At 46.1% G+C, this 23600-nt stretch overlaps 1 long non-coding RNA gene across 1 annotated transcript in view; it reads left to right on the top strand.

Moving 5' to 3' along the window:
* LOC144753706 (uncharacterized) overlaps positions 1-23600 on the top strand; it is a 122505-nt gene that overhangs the window by 47678 nt on the left and 51227 nt on the right. Inside the window, exon 2 of the long non-coding RNA XR_013594491.1 lies at positions 13629-14127. This is a non-coding gene — a long non-coding RNA (uncharacterized LOC144753706). The remainder of the gene's footprint in view (positions 1-13628; positions 14128-23600) is intronic.

The raw sequence follows: 23600 nt of genomic DNA, 5'->3' as shown, positions 1-23600 counted from the left end.
TGTCCTTAGCCACTTTGAAACTTTCTGGTAGACTGGGACATGTTGATGCTTGTAGTGATTTTGCACACGGCAGTTGGGTTATAAATTTGCAGCTTTGTTTGTTTATGCCTACAGCTGACACAACTTGTTTTCTAGCAGCTACTGCTTTGGTACAGTCTTGACAAAGCACTAAGGCAGAATCATGTGTGCTGGATGTTCCAGAAAAAGAACAGCTGTCTCCAAAATCAAAATTATCAAGAACAGCAATTATAAATCCTTTCCTGGAAAATTGACTTGGAAGTAATGCGCTGTCGAATTCATAAGATTTAGTATGAGCTGCTAACAGGTTCCTGCTCTGTACTATGTCATTATAAGTTTTCTTTTTGCCGTGATGTAATTAAAAAAACATGACTTGGAAAAGACAGTACATTTGCATAGCACAAGCCTCTAGGTACATGGGATTGTCTTCCACTTGTTCGCTTATATCTTCAAAGCCATCATCAATGTTGTTGCCTTCTGTTTTGAACTCAAGAACTTTAGTTTGCAATAGTTTTGATTTTCCCGTATTAAACAAGGATGTAAATAATGATGAGACAACATCAGGCATTCTTGTTGACTCCTGTGATTTGCAAAGCTTAGGAGCATCACAAAATTTGTTGTTAAATCCAAATTCTAAATCTTTCAGGATATTTCTTAAAATGGTTCCTGCTGATTTTACTACATCCTGTGATCTTATTTTGTCAGCAAGAACTTCAGGATTCAAATCAGCTGAGAACTCCATAAGTGGATCATTTTGTTTGTTAGACGGGCAAAAACAAATTCTGTCGTGCATTCTCACCCAAAAAAATATAATTTCATTATTATGGATCAATATATTTTCAACAATGTTGACCATTATTTCTCTGACCTCACTCAGTGTGAACCCTTAGCCAGGACTCAAGAGTGGCTTTAAAACTCCATTTGATTTTTTAAAGAGTGTAAACTTAACTGAAGGCTGTCTGTTACGTTGCTGCTGGGAGCTCATTGTACATTCATATTTTCGAATGTATGCACGCATGCAGTTCGGGTTGGCATACAAATCCACTGCAAATACATTCACCTCACTCTTTTGGTCAGCTACTTGGCTGAAAACCTCATCTTAGAAGAAACTAGTAGCAGATATTGCACTTGGAGACTCACATACTCTGTACTTTTTCTTTAGTTAATCTCTTTGACCCTTGTTCTGGCTTACTATATTTGTGGACCCCCAGCCCCGTTCCATCGCGGCTTGTGCCGATTGTGTGGAGGGCAGGGTCAGCTTCAAAATTACAGAGCCGCCTCCCCGAGCTGAACGGAGTTAGCGTTCCAGCTGGGGGCGGGGCTGAAAGGATAAATACAAGCGTGTGTCAGGGCTCTGACGACTTACAAGGTGGTGGCAGCTCCTTGGCAGTTTTTTTTATATCAGGCCCAGTTTTTGATATCAGAGCTCGTGCAGATTGCGAGGGGCTCCTCCTCTGCACACTGGGATTCATTATTGTGTACTTTTTTAAATCGTATTTGTACTCTGTTTTAAACGTGCTCTTAATTGAACAATAATTGATTGCCTAAGACGCTTAAAACACATGTATTAACTTACTATATTTGTGGACCTCCAGCCCCGTTCCATCGCGGCTTGTGCCGATTGTGTGGAGGGCAGGGTCAGCTTCAAAATTACAGAGCCGCCTCCCCGAGCTGAACGGAGTTAGCGTTCCAGCTGGGGGCGGGGCTGAAAGGATAAAATGGTCACTCTCAAGCGCAGCGGTCGAGCGCAGCGGGAGCGCCGACACCGCGCCGAAGCCGTGCCAAAGGGTGCCAGTCTGCGCCAGTCCGCGCTGGATCCGTGCTCTGCGCCATACCCCCTGCCTCCGGCTACACCCACAATATTCCCAAGGTAATAACCTACACGCGATCCCAACTTTTGTGTATAGGCAATACTTTAATTGATAAAAGATGTTCCCACTTCTCTGTTGACTCTCTGGCCAATCTGCCTATTAATCCTTGTCCAAATTGTGCTTTTAAATCTACTTCTCCTCATTTTAATCTAGCTGCCCCTAGGATGCCACTAATCCTTGAAGATTCTGTGCATTGTGCACTTATAAACGCTCGCTCCCTTGTCAAACATAGGTATGAGGTTGCTGAATTTATAGCCACCCAAAATCTTGACATACTGTTTATTACAGAGACCTGGTCAGACTCGGCCTCTGGCCCGGACTTTAAGATAGCTACTCCTGATGGCTATTATGTCACCCGGCTAGATAGACCCTCTGGAAAAAGAGGGGGTGGTTTAGCTATCATACATCGTGCTAACCTGGCTCTAAAAACTGAACCAATGATCCACAATTCCATGGAAGCCTTATGCTTCACCTTTACTCTTTCTCCCACTCAAACTTTTAAAGGCATATTACTTTACCGACCGCCTACCTCACGTACATCCTTCCTGGAAGCTCTTAATCCTCTATTAGAACCAGTAGCTGCTTATACAGAATACACAATACTGGGTGATTTTAATTTTCATCTAGAAAATCGGGCTGATAAAGATTCCATCAAGATTATCTCTGATTTTCAAGCAGCAGGCTTAGAACAACGAGTCTCATCACCCACCCACCAAGCCGGCCATATCTTGGACGGACTATTCACTAATAACATACTACGGTGATTTCACTCACCTGGACTGATCATTCGGCAGTCGTATTCTCTATATTAATTAGGAAACATAAACATTGCGTACCATCTGCATGTTCACAAATTAAATGTCGTGATTGGAAAAATATTGACCACCATGTTTTTAATAATGTACTCAAAGCCAATAAATACAAAGAGTCAAATGACCCAAGTGAAGCATCTAATAACTACGTGCGCTGGTTGAACGACGCACTAGATTATGTGGCACCTGTCAAAAAACTACGGCCTAACCGTAATAAACCTTCCGCTCCTTGGTTTTCCGAACTACTAAGGCTCGAGAGACAAAGATGTCGCAATCTAGAGAGACGCTGGCGCAGGAATTACGACAATAATGACTAAGAGAGATACAAGACAGCCCTGCAAAATTATAAAAAACTTCTTATTAAGGAAAAATGTAATTATTACACCACACAAATAGAATCAGCTCAAAATTCGAGCAAACAGTTATTCCAGGTGGTAAAAAAGCTATCCAACCCCATGGTTCCTGATTCCATAGAACCTTCTCAATCCTTCTGTAATGAAATTGCGGATTTTTTCAAAGGAAAAGTCACAGATATTTTTAATCATTTCACACAAAAAAAAACTTCTGATGCTACAGTTGGCCCAGTTGCTCCTAATATACCTGCCAGACCAACCCTAGAAGCATTCTCCTCACTCTCTCAAGCATCTATAGAGGAAATTATGAATGCGGTCAAATCAGGATCTCCTATGGATTCTTGTCCCCCAAGCATTCTCAAATTGGCATCTGATCAAGTAGCTCCGGTGCTTACCCACATCTGTAACACGATGTTCCAGACAGGAGATTACCCCAAAATCTGGAAGAAAGTCATCGTGAAGCCCCTTCTAAAAAAATCAACACTAAATCCAGCTGAGTTAAAAAGCTATCGACCCATTGCCTCGCTTCCTTATCCTTCTAAGGTATTTGAGAAGGCAATGAATTTACAACTCTCAAGCTTTATTGATAACAACAACTTATTAGATGATACCCAATTTGGGTTTAGAAAGGGGCACGGCACCGAGACCGCCCTGATAAAAGCAACTGAAGAAGTAAGAATAATTTTAGATCAAGGCGGCACAGCAGTTTTGATACTTTTAGATCTATCGGCTGCTTTTGACACGGTCGATCATAACATCTTGATCGACCGTGTCAATGCCATGGGCATCCAAGGCAAAGCTAAGGCTCTTCTGGCATCTTTCCTATCAGACAGAGAACAGTCTGTGAAAATGGGTAGCTACTATTCCCCTGATTTCACCTTGCCGTGTGGAGTTCCTCAGGGCTCCTCGCTAAGTCCGACGCTTTTTAATATCTATGTATCGGACTTAGCGAGGGTGATTAAGTCATTCGGCACAGGAATAACCTCATACGCCGATGACACTCAATTAGTCCTGGCTATTCACAGAAATGGAGCTGCAGTGGCCGCTAACTTTCAGGAAGGAATGAGAGCGATCTGTGCCTGGATGGACCAGAACTGCTTAAAACTAAACTCCGATAAGACGGAGGTCATGCTCTTCGGTGAACTGACCCCGTCTTGGTCACCAGTTTGGTGGCCAGCAGAGCTGGGAGATCCACCTCTCCCGGTGCTAAAAGTTAGAAATCTCGGAGTCCTACTCGATAATAAGCTTACTTTCCCTAGCCATGCCAATGCAGTGGTTTCAGCGTCCTTTTATACCTTGAGAATGGTAAAAAAGCTTCTTCCGTTTCTTCCTCAAAACTCAGGTAAAACCCTAATGTCTACGCTAGTCCTTTCAAAAATTGATTACTGCAACGGACTATGGCTGAATGCACAGGAACAAGTCATGAATAAATTACAACTAGTGCAAAATGCTGCTGCGAGAATTCTAACTGGTACACCGAAATTCTCATCCATCTCTCCCATTATCCGCCAACTACATTGGCTGCCTGTCAAAAGTCGCACAAAGTTTAAAGCGCTGTGCATTATTTATAAAACATTGAACGATATTGGACCTGACTTCCTAAAAAAATCTATCACTTTCCATAAACCTAATCGTTCCTTACGCTCTGCGGCATCTCAGCTACTTGATATTCCACGCACTAGGAAAGCAACATGGGGTGACAAACGCTTCACAGTTGCTGCCTCGAAATTGTGGAATCAGCTCCCCCTTAATATCAGATCAAGTTCTTCCTTGCTTATATTTCGGAAGCATATAAAAACTTGGCTTTTTAACCAGTAAGTCCCTGTGGGAGCTCCCTGCAATCTTAACGAACTCCAGCGCCGAGACACCGCAAGGTATTTGTGCGCTTCTAGAAATTTTATAAATAAATAAATAAACCACAGAAACACATTGAAGATCCTCTGCTTTCTGGTCAGTTGTTGGAGGTGGACGAGCGGTAACCATCGATCTTCTAAGTGGATGGGCATTGGGGTTGGTTGTTGTCGCTTTCTCAGAAGACTCGGATTCTTGTTGGGATTCACCCATCAATTTCAGTCTTTTGTGAACTTCGTCTTGCCTTATTTCTGCAGCTTCTCAAACTGTCTCCTGTCCAGTTGCAGCTGATGTTAGCTTTTCTTTCTGTTTAGTTTGGCATTGGACACATTTTTCTTTGTTGAAGGAGTCCTCAGATTCTATAGTTAGCAGCACTCTGTCAGGAGGTAAAGATCCTTCTTCTGCCACCGGCTTCCCTCATGTTTACAAATCTGAATCACCGGAAAACGTGAAACGTGAAACAAAAACAATATTAGAAATAAATTGCCAATATGATGGCTAAAACACATCATTATAAAGCCGTCATTTTGGAAAAGGCGGAAGGGTTGCTCTGAGGAGTTATTTTTTGTCCGACGACTTAACCCCTTAAACCTATGTTTTGACACCGAAATAAAGTATATAGGTCTCATCCTGAAATATTACATCATCGCTGTATCACATCTGCCATTTGTAGAAATGTTGTCCAGAAAAATTTGGCCCGGATTAGCAAAGTCTACTCAAGCTAAATTACTTCTCTAATGATACAAAAGCACAAATCAAAAATTAAAATCTCTGGACAACAATTTTTTTTAAAGAGGTATTTCAAGGGGCCAGGACTATAATTGGAAACTGTGTTGTTGATTAAGAGTGCATGGCTGGTCTTTTCCACTCCCCCGCCATGAGATAATGCACATCAGTAGCTGTCTGCAGCTTCTTAGCACATGGATAAAGTACAGAATGGCACCCAGACATGCTATTCTCCCACAGCCTCAACGTCCGCTGCACTTGCACTGTACATAACAAACTAGAGTAGTGCCAGCACTCAGCCATTTAAAGCACTGCTTTCTATGCCTGCCAGAATACAGAATTCAGGAGTACAAATATGGGTTCCCCTGGTGATCTTGATATCTGAGATCACCGGGGAGGAAAAATATGGGAGAACTTTAAGAGAGGGGTGATGTGGAGGGAGGGAAATATGCATGGCATGGTGCAATAGCCACAGGCAGAAGCTTTTTTCTTCTGTACACCATTTCTGTTGCCTAGCATATGTTATGAGTTTGTTCTCCCTATCACCAATGCCATATGTTTTGTATATGTCTCTGCGTATATCTGTCTACAAGTTTGGTATTTGGAGCTGTTTATTGTGTCTCTCTCTCTCTGTGTACATTTGTCCATCTTTTTTTTAGTATGTATTGTGTTTTCTCTCAGTTAGTCTGCAATTGTTCAGAGAAAAGAAAATGTTAGGCCTTTTCCTGCTATTTCCCCAGAATTTGGAACAACATTTCGATGAAATGCCCCAAGGCTCCATCCATCCTTAACTGACTGCAGAAATAAGTGCCAGACTCAGCTCTTCAAAAATACCCTAATCAATGTTTAATTTTAGGTATTCATATGAAAATCACTCTTGACCCTACTCCAATGGGAACAGTCCAGCCCTAACTGCCAGGCCAGGTCCTCCCTGAACCAGAACACAAGCAACTCAAAACCAGTTTTGCTTGATTAGAGCTAATTTCTCTGCACAGGACCTACATCTAAGCATACCTGTACAACCTAGGGCGTCACTCAAGTATACGAAAGCAAATGATAGATGGAATGCTTGAATTAGTTCCAGCCACTATTAATTACTCAGGGCCACCTCCCAGTCTATTATTACATGACCTGACAAAGGAGCAGTTTTCGTAAACGTATACGCTGACGTCACAGCCTGTGAGATTTCTAGAACAGGTGCCTCATGCGAAAGCTGTAGTAGTACATTGTCTCTGATGGAGTGAGCCTTCAAGGGTCTGTTTACTGGCCAGTGCGTAGAAAATGCTGATGCAGAGGTGTCTACTCTGAGAGAGTCTTCTTTTGTACAGCCTTGCATTTCTTTGCACCAGAAACTCCCACGAAGAGCTGATCATTCACACAAAGACCCTTTGCATGCTGCACGCATGCTCCATGCTAAAGCGCCCATGTTAGGCAAAAAAAGATTGCAGAGTGATCAACTGACCAACATAGGTGGGAGTCACGACCTTTGGTAGGAATGCTGTCCAGGTCCTCAGTACCATTTTGTCCAGAAAGAAAGTGGTGTAGGGCTGTTACACTAAAATTAGTTGCAATTCACTCACTCGTTGTGGTGTTTGCAATGAGAAGGGCTTGAGTGTGAAAAGCTTTAAGAAACAGCTGTGCATAAGCTCGTAGGTTGTGCACATGAAAAATGTCTAGACAAACTTCCCATCCCTTTGGAGCACAACAGACGGTTTGGGGGGGTCAAATCTTTTTATAACACACATCACAAATGGTATGGTGACTTAAAGTCTCTTCGTCAGGTAAACACAGTGCCAACAAATAACCTTTCACTGTGTCCACCTCAAATCAAAGAGCAAACAAAAGAAGATCACACAGTTTGGCTTGTTATGGGTCAGTGTTTCGGGCACCAAGTCAGGCAACAAATGCGTTGTTGTATCCAGTTTAGGTTAACTTCACGTAAGGGTGCCTGACTGAAAGGATTACATCAGCCACCTCAGTGGCAAATCAAACACATTTAGCTGCTGTCGCTCAGTCTCCACACATGGAGGTGTAGGTTGTGGAGACTTAGATGCAGGACCCTGTCTTGTTCCTGTTCAGAGGAGAAATGTTTAGGTGCAGGAGCTCTGGGTACCACAATCTTCTGGCCCAGTTTGGCGAGATAAGAATGACTAGGCTCGGTATGTCCTGATCGTCAGAATCCAAGGCAGGAGAGGAAGCACTGGAAATGCATACCGAACTCCGTCTTTCCTCTTGAACCAGAATGCATCTCCAGCATGCACAATTTCTGACACTGTGTATTCTTAATGATAGTAAACAGATCTAGCCAGATCTTCAGTATCAGGAGGAGGAGTAACCTGCCTCAATCTTTATCACCATCAATATTTTAAGAGACATCGGGTGCTGCATGAACTAGGTCTGAATTAGAAACCATAATAGCTTGAATCCTCTACTATAAAACATCAGGGCAGAGGAACTGGATTGGAAATTGGTTACATTATCACCAGTTGTGGTTTTGTAATTTCATAGCACAAAACAGTAATGGATCTGTCTGGCATTGGAATCACAACGTTGAACAGCATCACTGGAGTTGGCAACAGTACAGAAGGAATGGGTGCAAACTTTGGCAACGGTGTAAAAGTCATTGCTGGGGTCTGAGATCTAGTACCAGATCCCGCAGGGAAGACGGCGCCAGAGGCAGACCCGCTGGTGGAGGACCTACTTGAGATCCCTGAAGCTCCTTGGGGCACAAAGGCACATCAGAGGCAGCTGGAATTGCCCCGACACTGATTTCATTGCCCCCCCCCCTGAAAAAAGCATTTGACCTCATCCTCATTCCTCCATGAGGGCCCAAGAGGGTGGGAATCATGGATGTCCATCAAGGGTAGTCTGGCATGCCCTTGGTACCCCTGGTCTAGCCTGTCATGAAGGCAGCACGAGGAACATTACATAAACAAAGGTTACAAAGTGGAGAAGCGTGGCTCAGCGGTTAGAGGCGGCAGACTCTGAAGCTGAGATCGACCGTGGACCAGGGTTCGATTCCACCCCTCGGCGGGTCTCGGGCTAAAAAATTCCACGGACTTGACAATTCTCGCTCCGGTGCCTACTCGACTCACGGGGTCACACTCTGCGACTCTGGGCAATAGCTTGCTTAATCTCCACTACGGCCCCTCGCAGCGGGATGCCTGGCTTTCACCTTGTGGATACCCTGCCGGGGTATCTCACAGGGGAATACCAGGACGGGTTCCCTAAGCAAGCGCCTTGATACCTTCGGGTGATACGTGCGCTATATAAGTCGCAATACATTTACATTTACCAAGGTTACAGAAGGCTTTTTAATGTGTGTGGGGGGTTGTGTGTTTGTGGGGTGTGTGTGTGTGGGGTGGGGTGTCTGTGTGGGGTGGGGTGTGTGTATGTATGGGGTTGAGTGTGGGGTGGTGTGTCTGTGGGGTGGTGTGTGTCTGTGGGGTGTGTGTCTGTGGGGTGCTGTCTGTGGGGTGGTGTGTCTGTGGGGTGGTGTGTCTGTGGGGTGGTGTGTCTGTGGGGTGGTGTGTGTGTGTGAGGTGGGGTGTGTGTGGGGTGTGTGTGGGGTGTGTGTGTGTGTGTGGGGTGTGTGGGGTGTGTGGGGTGTGTGTGTGTGTGTGGGGGGGTGTGTGTGTGGGGGGTGTGTGTGGGGTGTGTGTGGGGTTGTGTGGGGTGTGTGTGGGGGGGGGTGGTGTGTGTGGGGGTGGGGTTGTGTGTGGTGTGGGGTGTGGTGTGTCTGTGGGCGTGTGGGGTGTGTGTGGGGTTGTGTGTGTGTGTGTGGGGTGTGTGTGTGTGTGTGTGTGTGGGGTGTGTGTGTGTGTGTGTGTGGGGTGTGTGTGTGTGTGTGTGTGGGGTGTGTGTGTGTGTCTGTGGGGTTGTGGGTGGGGTGGGTGTGTGTGGGGCCCGTACCCACCATAGGCGATTCTGGCTCGCTCGCTACGCTACCTCGCGTTACCATGTCCCTGAAAATTTTTTGACAAAAAGGTGTGTCACCAAAATGAAAAGTTTGGAAAGCTGTGCATTAGGCCTTGAGAGGGGTAACCCAGTGGGGGGGGAGGGGCTTCAGATGAGCGTGTTGAATGGAATTTGCCACACGTACAGTGCTCTTTGCAACACATGCTTGGTAAATAGGTTTGCAGTGGTCTGCCTTGTGTGCCAATATTAGTTTTATACAACATAGATGTGTTCTGCTTGCAGCGGGTTGCCTTGGGCACAGATATCAGTTTTACAGGACGCTGCTGTGTCCTGTGGTTTAATTAACAGATGACTTTTAAAATGCAGTGAGTATTCACAACGTGATGCAGGTTGCCTTCATTTATTAAAACAATTTTGACACAGTACCCCTAGCTTTATGTCTTGCTAGGGGTCAGAGTCTAGGTAATCACCTTTCCTTTGACGTAAAGGTGCCCCAACGGGCTACGGGAAGAAACTGAGACCCGGGTTTTTACACCGACGTAACGTGGATGGGTTTTTCAGTCATGCAATGGGCGATCCTCTTAATTAAACTGCACCAGGGTTTTATAGGGGCCCAAGGTGCCCTGACGTGCTAATAATTCACTTGGGTGAACTGACCACATTAGGTAGGCGCCCCCTGGTTTAGGCCATGAAAAAAGCACTAGTGGATATCAGCAAATGCATGGGGTCTTGTGACATTATTTGGTCTGAGATTATCCAGCGCAGATCAAGGAGGCACAGTCTGAGGCAGTGATGGAGGCATCCCACAGATGTATTAACAGTGTCATGTGAAAGTTCACAGAACAAAGGGCACACCAAAGGTTTCTTTGCAGAGGACGGAGTCCCTTTGTCAGATGTGGGCACCAATACATTCCTGCTGGATTTGCAGGACATCCTGGAGATGGCAGGATGCAGGTAAAAGGTTGGTAACAAATTAGGCAAGGTAGCATGGGGTGGGGGACAGGTGCTGCCCCTAGGGGCTTGGCGGAGTTACGGGGCAATCCAAGGCGTTCTAGTGCAGAAAGCAGCCAAGGAAGGAGCACACCCTGTGCTCCAGACCCACTATCCGCAAGTCAGAAGAAGAAAAATAAGTTATTTTATGTAAACCAGTAAATCATAGAAGTACATAAGACATAAAATACACTGAAGCATAAAAATGTAAAATCCTTATGGCAGGACGCCGGGAAAAAAAATCTATGGTGCCCCGTTAGTCCCATGGGCAGTCGTAAACATCAACAACTGGGGGCTTGCCCTGTAACGCTCCGCCACTGCATGTGAGCTCAGTTCTAGGGGTCACAGGGTGGAGGACCCCAAAAGGTTTAGCACCTGATGTTTATGTAGTCCAGGCACTCTTTGAACAATCAGGTGGGTGAACAGCATAGGTTGCTCAGCCGCTGGCCGTCCTGGATTGCCTGTAAATTAACCCAATGTTGTCTTTCCTATGTAGGCAACAATAACTCCAACAAGTTTTCTCCAACAAAAATCTCTTTTGACAGGTTTCTTAGTGCCGGATTTGCATGCAAGGGGGGGCTGTGGGGTATCTGAGCTTAGTAAAGAAACACAAACGGGATAGATTCTTTTTAGTCTTGCTTTCCAAATTATAATAAAAAGAACTGGCAGGCAGGCTCACAATTCCCGGAAAGTAAAGAGCCAGGACTTAATCAACTTCCCACGCCTCACAAAGGAACACTTACCATCTCTAGAGACAGCTTTTCTACGCAGCTGGTACTCATTTGTTGTTTTACTTCGGTGGGTAGGGCTTTTTTTGCTGCTTGTGTTAAAAAAATGCCTGGGCATGCTGGTACACCCAACGCACGCAGTAGACCAGTGGAGCCCCCAATGCATGCGACTGCCTCTACGGGATACTTCCCGAGGGGTGCACTTGCTATTTCCGGTCGATTCTTTAGCATTTTGCCGCGTTTTGTTTTTAAATAAAAATCTGTGCAATCACCTCGTGAATGTATAAATAGTCAGTGTTATATGAATTGAGTTATGTCACTGGTTTGCAAAAGGCGGCCTTAAAGGATTGTCTCGGCGCGTATGAACCTATGCCTGTGTGTATCCCTCCTCCACCTTTGTTGTTGTGCTACAGCGTCACAGACTCTAAGGGGGGGGGGGCGGTGTCGCGCGCTGCTTATAGGCCACTCCCTCTCTGTGTGTGAGCGAACCACCCGGCGCCTGTTATTTTCAGCGCGTCACGTTCCTGTCAGTGGGGGGAGGGGTTCAGCTCGCTCCCCGTGTCAGTGTTCGTGTGTGTACTGCCAAGGGCTGTTATTTTCAGATGCGTCACTGGCTCTCGGAGCTGCAGCCTCTTCCCGCCTCTCTGACGCGGGATCTTCGCTCGCTTCCCTCACCCCCACCCCCCACTTCTCCTTCCTAGCCAAGCAGAGGAAATGGCTTCCTTTTTAGGACGCAGACAGAGTTTGGGGAGGAGATGCGGCTCTGAGGGGATCGGTGGGGTCTTGGCAATGAGAGGGAGTGGACTCTGCTCTTAATGGCTCATGTCATGGCGCCCTGGAAGCCAACCCGCTCCCCCCACTTTGTTCCATGGCAGCTGTTTATTTCTTTGTGTTCTTTTCTACAGTTCCTTGCAGTTCTCAACACACGGACATGTTAACCCTGCAAAGCCGTGTCATATCCCGCTAGAGTTGGCATCTAACCTTTCCCAGAAAAAAATACCATATATTGGCCTTTGTTTATGTTTTAATGTTTTACAAAGACCCAGGCATGATACTTGTAGAGGACTTTATACAAAATCGTCCTTGTTAATTTTTACCTACATGCCAATAGACCCGATTCAGGCGGGAGACTACCGATTTTTCAAGCCAAAAATGGCTTTATTTTAGCCCGAAATTGGATTTTCTACCATAGAAGTCAATGGGGAATTTTCATTCTCCCGATGTTTTATTTTAAATCTCCCACGTCCCTGTCCTAAAATGTTGGCATGTATGTTTTAACAACGTTTTTGGTGTTTAACTATCTGTGATACATCATTAAAACACCTCTGGAACAGATTTTAGTGGTTTTTCTGCTTATATTTGCTATTTTAAGAATGTATTGATAAGAGCAAAAAAATACTTTAGGTGATTTTCCTAATTTTTGTATCAGCGGGGACATTAAAATACTGGCCATACCATTAAATAAGCGTTGGCAAAGCAAATATGTCTCATCTATGTGAGAGCTACTGGCTTTGACAATATTTCTTAGCCACGTTGTACTGCTGTGCAGGTGTAGCGTTAGGGTGCAAGCGCTGTGCTGTATTAATAGATGACTGGTATACCCCTCTTGTGCTCTGCAGACTGCTTGAAAGTGCCCTACTTTTTTCCCACTGCAGGGCATGACAAACTTGCAGATGTGATTTCTAGGCCCACATCGGTAAAAGACAGTCTGGTTTCTCATTTCTCTGGGACCTCAAGAATGAATTGCAGATGTAGTATTTTCTTCAGAAATGTGTGAAGGAGGAGAAGAATCTTCTTAGGTGGCTAAGGCTTGAGTTGAGACAATAGATCTTTCAGCAATCTCTCTTGTATTTATGTTTAGAAACAGTTAAAGACAAATTGGTCTCTAATGTATGGGTTGACAGAGTTATGAAATCCACACGTTAAGGGCCAAAACGCGTAATGCTGCAATTAAATCCTCCACTGACTCAGTGCTACTATGCCTGTCTAAGAGCGCACTAGCTTCCTCTCTTTCGCATCCAATTGAACATCCCAGTCTCCATCTCCACCTGGTGTCTCTACCAGAAGAAGGTTGTCTGATACATTCTGCCCAGCAACACCTGGATTGAACAGTGCTAACTTTCTAGGTGGTTCATACCTGTGAGCATCAATAGCTACTAAGTAGTTCTTGAAGATACACAACCACTGGTTCCATTTAATTTCTGGTTTACCTGGCTTTAGCAAAAATGGCGATGATTGCACAACATTTTGACTGTTAGCCATAATCTAAGAATTAAATAAGTAAAGTGTTTCTCAAAAAATTGTATTATCCAACTATAAAATGAAGACAATGAAAATTTTGCTCATCTTATATTGTTGCAGGTGAAACTTGATAACTCAAAATCCAGCAGGCAGCGTTGTGAAAGTAATTGCAGAAAATGCCACAGTAAAACGAGGACATATGAGGAAGCGCCGTAGAAATGATTGTGAGTCACACGGAGCAATATTAGGAAGCAACGTGGAAATGATCGGGAAGTAAACCTATATCGTTTCAAATGCGTTCTATTTAGCCCCACTTAAGATGGTCACCTGCACGTGACATCATCCCGCTGCCATTCCTGGTATCCTGTGCTGCGTGTGACTTTTCTTTGTGAGCGTGCGTCGCAACAGAGTGGACTAAGGCATGTGAAGAGCCTGTCCCGTTATCCTTGCTTGTGCTGCTGCCTCCAGCACTGGAATTCTTCACTCTCTCTGCCGCCTCTAGCACTGCCTCGTGCTGCCTACCGCTGCTCTCATGCCAAATTCTTTACTCGTGCTGCTTCCTCCAGCCGTGACTCGTGCTGCCAACAGTCTCTCTCGTACCACCGCTCTCGAGAAGCAGGTAAGCAAGAAATAGTGTTCACCTAATTTTTGTGACATAAGCATACACCACGTACCTCTGGGCGATTACGTACTTTATGGCCGTTGGGTCATTGATATAGATTGATTTCTTATTAATTTCCTTGTCGTAACGGTGTAAGATAGAGCGCACCCCACTCCTGGTACCAGAATGTAGCGTCTCGGTGCAAGCTCTACAACGTATTAATAGATGTCAGGTAGACCAGTCTTGTTGTTCAGATATTATATGTTGATGATGAAGCATACTACAGCAGCATTGTTTAAAGTTTTTTAAAAAGTGGAGGGAAACAAAATGCTATGATGATACCAGCACATCATAGCTTTTTTTCCTGGTGGGGGGTGGGCAACAGGGACAGCGGGAGGATGGTGGCAGGCAACACAAACAACAGGGTGAAGGGAATAGGAAACAGGGCAGTTGAAAAAGCGATTTAACGCAGCCAACGCTGACCACGTCATAGCACTTTTTATGGCAGGTGGGGGAAACAACAAGGAGAATGGGGGGGTTTGTGGGAGAGGGAAGAAACAACAGGGAAATTGAGAAGGAACACTATGAATAAAAAATAAATAGTATCTTGATGAGCGGAATTACAGGAATCAAGCTGAAAAGCAATCTCTGTTTAGTCCATGCCCCATCCGAAGAAAAGGTGAAGCTGGGGTTAGGAGGCGTGGCTTGGACAGCAGAGCTAATGGCTGCCTGATTCCGTCGCTCCGCTGGATCGGAGAAAAGAACTTTAATTCCCCCGATGAGTACATGATGTAAAGGAGCAGCATTCAAGGATCTGACCATTGGAGGAGTCCCTTCTAAGGCTGCTGCCCTCGTTAGAATCTCCGGTGCCTGTAGAACAGGGTAAATCGAGCTTATGGCAAGGACATGAAGGGTGAGACGCAAGAACAAAATGGCGGCGAACAGTCTCATCAAAGAATGAAACCAAGCATAAAGCGGTGAAACACAGTCGGAGCGGTACACCGGAACCCTACCGAAGCTGCCCGCCAACATCGACCAACACCTACCAGCATCTACAGTCATCTGCATCGGCCGGCACCCACCCGAGGAAAACCCGAGGTACGCGCAGCATACTGCTCAGAGAGGAGGGGCTTGAGACCGTGAGTGCGAGTGTGAAGGGGTCTAGATGCGAGAGGAAATCACTGAAGGTGGCCAACCGGATCAACAAGAGCGCTACCGGTGTGGTTATATATCGCGCTAACATAACAGTGCCAAGAGCTTTGGCGAGAAGCACCGAGCCCGGTTCTCAGCCCGCACGGTAGTGTACCTCTAAACGCTAACGAACGAACAGTGCGAGCAAAAGCGGAGGTGCCCTACAAGGCGAGATTATTGCAAGCGTAGAACTGACCACAGTGGGCCAGCAATCAATAAAAGAAAAACGGAAAAAAATACACAGAAAACAGAAAGCACCACAGCGGATAGCGAGGAAGAGAGCTAAATTGGCGCCCACCGGAACAAAGGCATGGGGGAGGCGGTGATTCCACCGACACACTCGTCCATGCAAGTTGACATCTTGCTTTGTGTCATGCTGGCAGCACGCAGCTAGATCTGTTGACACAAAATAAGGGAGCTGCCTGGACACCCGTAATGCAAAGAGTGTGCCGCACGTATGCCAGACACCAACGCAGCAGCTCAGCTCACAGCCTGAGCGGGCAACCCAGAGGATTCTTTGCCAGCACGCAGGATAGCCACATTAAGAGGGGTCACCGCAGCAGATACTGGAGTGCTCCGGAAGAGCCAATACTAGTAAGCCACAGCCCAAAAAAAAGTACAGGGCTCTGTAGATCGCTGGTGCAGTCCTTCTCGGATAAAGTTCAGCAGAAAATCCGCAAAAGCCTCAGCAGATAAATGGATAGCACTGCTGTGGATCCCCTAAAACAGCACCATAGGAAAGGCATTGGCACCGCACTGGCTCAGCCGTCAGCGCAAAGTGGGTGCTAATGAAGTAAATCAGGTTGCAGCTAGATTGGGCAACAAAATACTGCCTTGAGAGCAAGGACCTTCTGTAGAGGTGCAGCACGGAGGGCAGACCGAAAACGAAACCGAAAGAATCACAGAGCTGAGGACACCTAAAAATGGCTCTTGCCACAACAAAGACATAGACATTGGGAAGGCACAGTTACCACTGGCAACCCACAGCTAGACCTGACGACACAATCAGACACCCCCTAAGCAAAAGGATCTGCAGGTGACACATGTGCCCTGACGCCAGGACACTCACACCAGGGCATATCCACCATGCAAGACCGTCAGCCCCATGAGGGAGACGCCAAAAAGAACCCACAGGAAGCTACCAAGCAGAAGGGGCCATGAGAGACCACAAAGGCCATCGGGATAGCTGTCACTAGTTAGAAAGCTACAAGGACATTGAAACAGGAACAGCAAGTACATCAAGAGAACAGAGAAACGCCAAAAGAACACCACAGAAATAATCATGGCGGAGAGAGAGTCCAGGCTGCAACAACAGCTAAAAAAGAGCAAGGGTTAGCCAACGATATCTGATTCCCCACTCAAACAGAAGCCAGACATCAATAGCACCTTAGACATGATCCTAAAAAAACTAGCTGATGTCCACGACTTGGCTAAAACCACAAAGCATACCACGGATGCGATCCAACTTGAGATCGCAGCTGTCAGAGCTGACCTGAATACAGTGAATAATAGACTCGCAGCAGCAGAATAAAGGATCAGTGACGTAGAAGATACTACCCACAGCTCAAGTCAGGAGATGAAGGCACTAACCAAAATTACCTCGTCACTTCAGAAACAGACAACGGAGATTGAAGACTGTAACTGTCGGGGGAACATTCGAATACTTGTGGTCCGGGAGGGCTCAGAAGACACAGCGGGCTCTTGCTCTGCCTTTCTCCGGGACTTGATCCCCAAACTTACAAATTGAAAGTTTGACCGGTAGTTTGAGCTAGACAGAGCACACAGAGTACCCACCTTTAAATCTACAACAAGCTAAGCAGCCCGGCCTATCAACTGCAAGTACCTAAGCTAGCAGCACATGGAGGCCATCTTTAACTATGTACGTAAAAATAACCAGATTATATGGAAAGGACATAAAATCATTCTCACACAAGACTACTCTAAGCCCAGGGTCGGTACCAGGAAGGGATTCCTTGCCTTACGCGATATACTCAGGAGCAAAAACACGCAGTTCTCATTTGTTGCCCCCTCGAAATACAGGATAATCAACAAAGGTAGATATCACTATTTCAGCGACCCAAAAGATCTGGCTGCATTCCTGGACGGACCAACATCTCAAGACATGGAAACGTCACAAGCCGGCTCCAGCAAAAGGGGATCGTCGCCAGAACCAAATACTGGATGAAGCTCGACCTCACACCTGACTGGCAAGGGCCAAGTTCTTGTATTTGCTCTTCAGAAGAAATCAATAACCATTAGCTACCTCACTATCTACCTCAAAGTGCACAGTATGACAAGATGGGTCCTACAACCGCTATTTACCTCACTAAGTCACGCAATGTCTACCTCGGTAGCGTTCTCAGGCCAATAGACACCCGCAACGCCGGTCCAACAATAAGAGAAAACGACACACAACCTAGGAGCATAGCATTGTATCCTTTCTAGACAATTATACTGTATATGCACTCTGCTCCAACACACTGTATTTGTGTGGTATCAAGGTATGGGCCCAAACACATAGAGAGGCTGCATACCTAATAGGAACTCATAGGGATTACAGCAAAACAATCTACCCGACAGTTGTTCTCCGAGAGGCGGGACGACGATCCTGCCGGCGCACCTCTGACATACAAGTTTTTTCATTGGGGGAACGGGAGGGGAGAGGGGGGGATAGGAATCCGCACTAGGGTTTCTCAGATCTTTGCTTTCTATATTCTCTGTCTTCCTTTCCCTTTTTCCTCTTTTTTCGCTACAAACTGTATCTGGCATGCCCTGTTAGCCAACGTATTTGGTAGCCCTGGCATACATAAATATCTGGAGATGACATTAACACTGCTTGCAAAACGCCTGGGGGCTGTAGACTTACTGAACCTTGGGAGAAGGGAGGTAGGACAAATATTGCCACCCTTCAACTCCAAATTTCGAGATCGCGACTTTATAGCACGGGTGGAAGCTGCCTGCCTGCCACTACCTTTGGCTGTGTTTTTTATTTTATCACATATTAAGCTCCAACCATACACCACTTGTATTCTGTAGTTTTCCATATATAACTAGTACCAAAGTGTTATGCTATAAACTCATTGGACACCATACAGACAAGTGGCGCTGTGACAATCCGACCAGGGTTAGTCAGAATATTAGTGACTACTGTTTTTATACACTTGTGCTCTCTCCTAGATTGTCTACTGCACCCACGGACACTGGACACCACGGGTGCCAAGAAGACTGGTAATATTCAGGTTATTATACCGCATCATCAGTTATGTTGTGTAGATCACAACATTTACTAGTTAAAGGTCCTGAAGAATTGCCGCTTGATCCCGATGGGACATACAAGGCAAGAGACATGTTGACCACATGAGTATTTTGAGCAACTGACTATAACATTATTGTAGACAGTCACCACTACTTCCCGTTTAATCAAGGTAGGAGACAGGATTATTAAATTAGTTGCCCTGATCCTCCCTCTCCTTTTTTTAACTTCCTTTTTATACACAACATTACCAACACTTATACACTATAGGGCCTTCTACACGCACTCACCCTTACGGCAAGGATTAAAAGATCTCCACCAAAGAGCCCCCAGTGAGGGTGCCTATCGGGTATTGCAGCGCAGACTCGACGAGGAGCATGCCCAATGATGAGGAATGACAGCCAGCTGGCTGGATGTGTGAGGGCCCTAAATCCGAAAGGAGGAATTCCCCATCCTTTTTCCTGATAGACAGTCCACTGCACATTTCTTCCTAGTCACTTCTGGTCTCTTTAGGAACTGCATACTCCGTTCCTTGAAACTGATATAATCCTACTACAAGAGACCAAACTATCCCTGAGGAGGCCGTCAGTAACTGGATCTCACAGATGGCTTGCTCACCCGCCAACAAAAAGAAACAAGGGGTAATGACACTGATATCCAAAAGATCCAACATTACACTAGACTCACAGTCCCACGATATCGGGGGCAGACTTCTGGTGACACATTTGAGAAGGGGGAGGAGCTAATCCATGTAGCAAACATATACGGCCCCAACGCGGACGACGCATACTTTTGGTCTGAGGTGTCAGGCACGCTAGATAGCTTCCCTTAAAGCGACCTCATGGTGGTAGCAGAGGATTCTAACATCCCAATAGACCACATAACAGATAGACAATCCTCCTGTCACTATCACCCCACAAACTCGCATGCTGTACTCCAAAATATCGACTCTAAATTTAACCTAAAGGACGCATGGCGCCTCCAACATCCGGACACTAGAGACTACACATTCTACTCTAACTCACACAAATCTTACACCAGAATAGACTATATACTAATCTCTGGGTCTCACACACTTCTAATCAAACACTCAGACATAGCTCCAAGAATAGCATCAGACCACTCATGTATTAGCCTAAAACTGAGCGGGTGTCACCACGAAGCTGCCCCTCGGAGATGGCGTTTTAATAGTGATGTACTTTCTGACCCTGCAAACAAACAAAAGATGGAGGAGGCCACAATAGACTACCTCAAACACGAGGACTCCCCGGGGACTAGCACCACCACACTCTGGGATGCCCTGAAGGCGACCATCAGAGGCACAATAATTGAAATTAAGACAAAAATAAATAAGAGTACAAAGCTGAGACTAACCCAGCTTGAGCAGGAGATCAAGAGGTTAGAAATGGCCCATTCAAAGTCCTTACATGATAGCAAGATCCTTCCAAATTAACACAAAATGAGTACGAATACAACAAAATCCTGAGTGAGTTGGCGGGACTGTGGATTAATAAATACAAAGCCCTTAACCTTTGCGAAGCCAATAAGTCAGTAAAACTCCTTGCCTCCTACCTCAAACAAAAATGCAACCAGTTTGCCATCTTTTCCATCACAGACTCTAACAACCAAACCCACACAAGACACAAAGACATCCTCAAGACCTTTCAAGAGATCTATAAAGAACTTTACAAAAACAATCAGAACCTTAATTTAGAGGAGTGTACAAAATACCTCAATAGACTCGGGTTACCGCAGCTAAGCACCGAGTATACACTTAGGCTAGGTCAAGAAATTAACTATACCGAAATTAAAATGGCAGTCAAATCATTGAAAGAAAATGAAGCCCCCGGGCCGGACGGGTTTATAGCCACTTTCTACAAGACCTTTCTAAATCAGCTGAAACCAACCATGAAACAAGTTTTTAACCACTCAGCATCTAGGGGAGCAGTAGCACAAACCATGTCATAAATTAACATAATAGAAAAGGGGAAATACCAACTGTCACCAAAATCTACAGACCCATAGCCCTTATTAACATGGACTGCAAAATATATGCTAAGATATTGGCAGTCAGACTCAACTCTTTTCTCCCTAAACTAATAAGCACCTCCCAGGTTGGATTCCTACGTACTCGAATGTTTAATGACAACACCCGACTTCTCTGCCACATATTAGAGCATGCGGCCACTAAATCTGAACCATCAGTAGCTTTCACATTAGATGCCGAGAAGGCCTTTGATAGAGTCTCATGGGTTTTCCTGGAATGCTGCATGCAATCGTTCAAATTAGGGGTGGGATTTATACGAATGGTTATGGCCATGTACGGGGAACCTTCAGCCTGTATCGTCATTAATGGGTAACTCTCTGAGACCTTTACACTGCAACAAGGTACTAGACAGGGATGTCCACTATCCCTTTCATTATTCTTACTTGCACTGGAACCCCTTATCCAAGATATCAAGTTAAATACGAACAGAAAAGGGATTGATATCAATGGCGTTGAAATAAAATTAGCCGCCTATGCAGATGACATACTAATAGTAACGGAACAGCCAAAGACATCAATTGAGGCCCTGATGGAGACGATAGCAAAACATTCCGGATTCTCAGGGTATAAGCTAAACAGAGACAAATCAGAATGTAAACCACTAAAGATTCACTGCACGAGAGACACCCTGGGTGTGTCGGGCTTAACCTAGCAAGCAGGATAAATCAAATACCTAGGTATAAATTTTGGTAGCGACTTAATTGACACGCTATATCAGAATGAGAAACTGCTACTAGAAAAGATTAAGAAACTTCTGGACTCCTGGTCGCCAAAATTCATAACGTGGTGGGGCAGAATCAAAACTATTAAAATGATGATCACCCCAATGATTAACTATCTGATCAGCATGCTCCCGCTCCTCCTCACAGATGATTTCCACTGAAAAATTGACATCCTGATCTCTAAATTCCTTTGGCGAGGGAAGAAAGCACGATAAGTATAAAAAAATTAAGACTGGATAAAAATCAAGGAGGGGTAAATCTAGTAGACTTCAGACTATTCCAGCTAGCTTTTCTGGCAAAACAAGGCTCATATTGGATATCACTGCCTACCGACTATACGCCGATATGGCTACAGGTAGAGAGGGCCATCCTGAATAACCTAAGCCCCCTGGCTCTATTAACAGCAAATAGATACCCCCACACCTCTAAGTCCATCTTTAAAAATACAAAAATTGAGCTACTAAAGGTAGATAAGAAGCTGGAGAATAGCATCAAAGGTTCTAAAATGGAGTCACTTTGGGCCAATGGCAAGATTTTGTATGAAGGTAAAAGCCTAGCCTTCGATACACGATTGGGAAAGGTATCTACTACCCTTTTTTGAGTCATCAAGATGGCCGCCTGGTAGGAGCTCCTGTGAAGAGCTCCCAGTGCTTGGGATCCCTTAGCGGGCATTATCCCTGTTAGCACCCACCAGCCCTCAGCAGCACGACGGAACGAAAGCTGAAAAAGCTACACAAGTAACTGGATTGCCCGCTGACCGGATTACGGAGATTGGAGCCTGAAAAGCCCCACGATCGGACACTCGTCTCAGACACCACCATCGCCGAAGCCCCGGGAGCCTGCGGAGCCTGCTGAACCTGCACCGCAGATCATCCTGTCACAAGCCCAGCACTGGTTTCACATCGGCATTAGAAGGCACCCCAGTCGTGCCGCAGGGGCGGCTGAAGCTCCGGGTGCCTGCTGAGCCTGCGCCACCTGCCCGTTCGAAAGCATCGGAGGGCTGAGTGAGGCCCCCCCGCCCGCTCAGCAGAGACGTGGGCTGGTGCACCGGTGAGCAGCAAAGGAGCTCCAGAGGCATCGGGGGGGGCAGAGAGGACTCACGGCGGTTATAGAAGTGCACCCCCGGCGTGCCGCAGTGGCGGCTGAAGCTCTGGGATAGCCTGACGAACGGACACCGCCCGCCCGCTCCACAGCAGCGAAGCAGTGAATCAAGGAGGCTTCGGAGAGCTAAGAAAGACCGGCCGTGCCACAGCAGAGGAGCCCCAGCGGCATCGGAGGGTTCTAAAAGGCCCCCCTCCCGCCCGCTCCACGGTGGAGGCCGCTGGCCGCTGTGCTGAGACCGCAAAGGGACGTGGCTGACCCCTCCCCCCCCGCACCGCAGCACCGAAGGATGGATACGGTCACAGGAGAGACGACGGAGGAGTAGAGATTGCCCCCGGCTGCACCGGAGACTGGATGCGACCGGAGGCTAGGGCGCCCTGCCCAGAGGAGCAAGTGAAGTGAGCCCTAAGTCCAGCAAGAGCTGCAGGGGCGACAGAAGACCGAAGCCTGCCCCCATTGGCATCGGTGGATACCTGGTAATCAGTTGACTGGCTTCTCAGGGTAATATAGGTTTGGAGCCCTGATTTGTGATCACGATCATACAGTGCACATATATCTACGAAGCGGAAGGGACTGAGCCAACTTCGGACTAAAACACTGCTTCTGCAAAATTCTGCTGGCAAGATTCTGCTGGCAAACTCAACAGGCACACAGAGTCTTAAGGTATTTATTTCTCCCATCCCTCCCTCCCACCCGCCTGCTCACTTTTTAAAAAACGACCTCCTTTGTTCAAAATGGCTGGGGCCATAAAACTGTAGGAATAAATCCCCCCCCCCCCACCTCTGATGTCCACGAGGCTCCTCAGCTTAACTCCCCCACACAGAGATAAGAATTCCTCCCAGCTAGACTGAGCATGGCTTGCTCAAACGGAAAGAGAAATTCCTTCCCTAAGCTCAAAGTAATAGCAGCAGACAGAGGACTAATATCTCTATCTCCCCTGCCTGCATGACTGTGAATGGAAACTGCTCCTCCCTGCTATCTATGTAACAGCAACAAACAGAGGACTACTGTCTCTATCTCACCTATTTGGTGGCCATTTTAGACCAGTCTCTCTCGTGGGCGGCCATCCTGGACTAGTCATTTTCATCATTATCTGAAAACACACTAAGAACTTTGTCATTTTAGACTAATCCCAACTACAGAGTACTTGCTCAGTGATGTATCTACACCTTCTTGG

The sequence above is a fragment of the Lissotriton helveticus genome, chromosome 5_1, assembly GCF_964261635.1.
Source record: "Lissotriton helveticus chromosome 5_1, aLisHel1.1, whole genome shotgun sequence".
Lineage (NCBI taxonomy): Eukaryota > Metazoa > Chordata > Amphibia > Caudata > Salamandridae > Lissotriton > Lissotriton helveticus.
The sequence above is the reverse complement of the archived record's forward strand: the minus strand, read 5'-3'. Positions and strand labels throughout refer to the sequence as shown.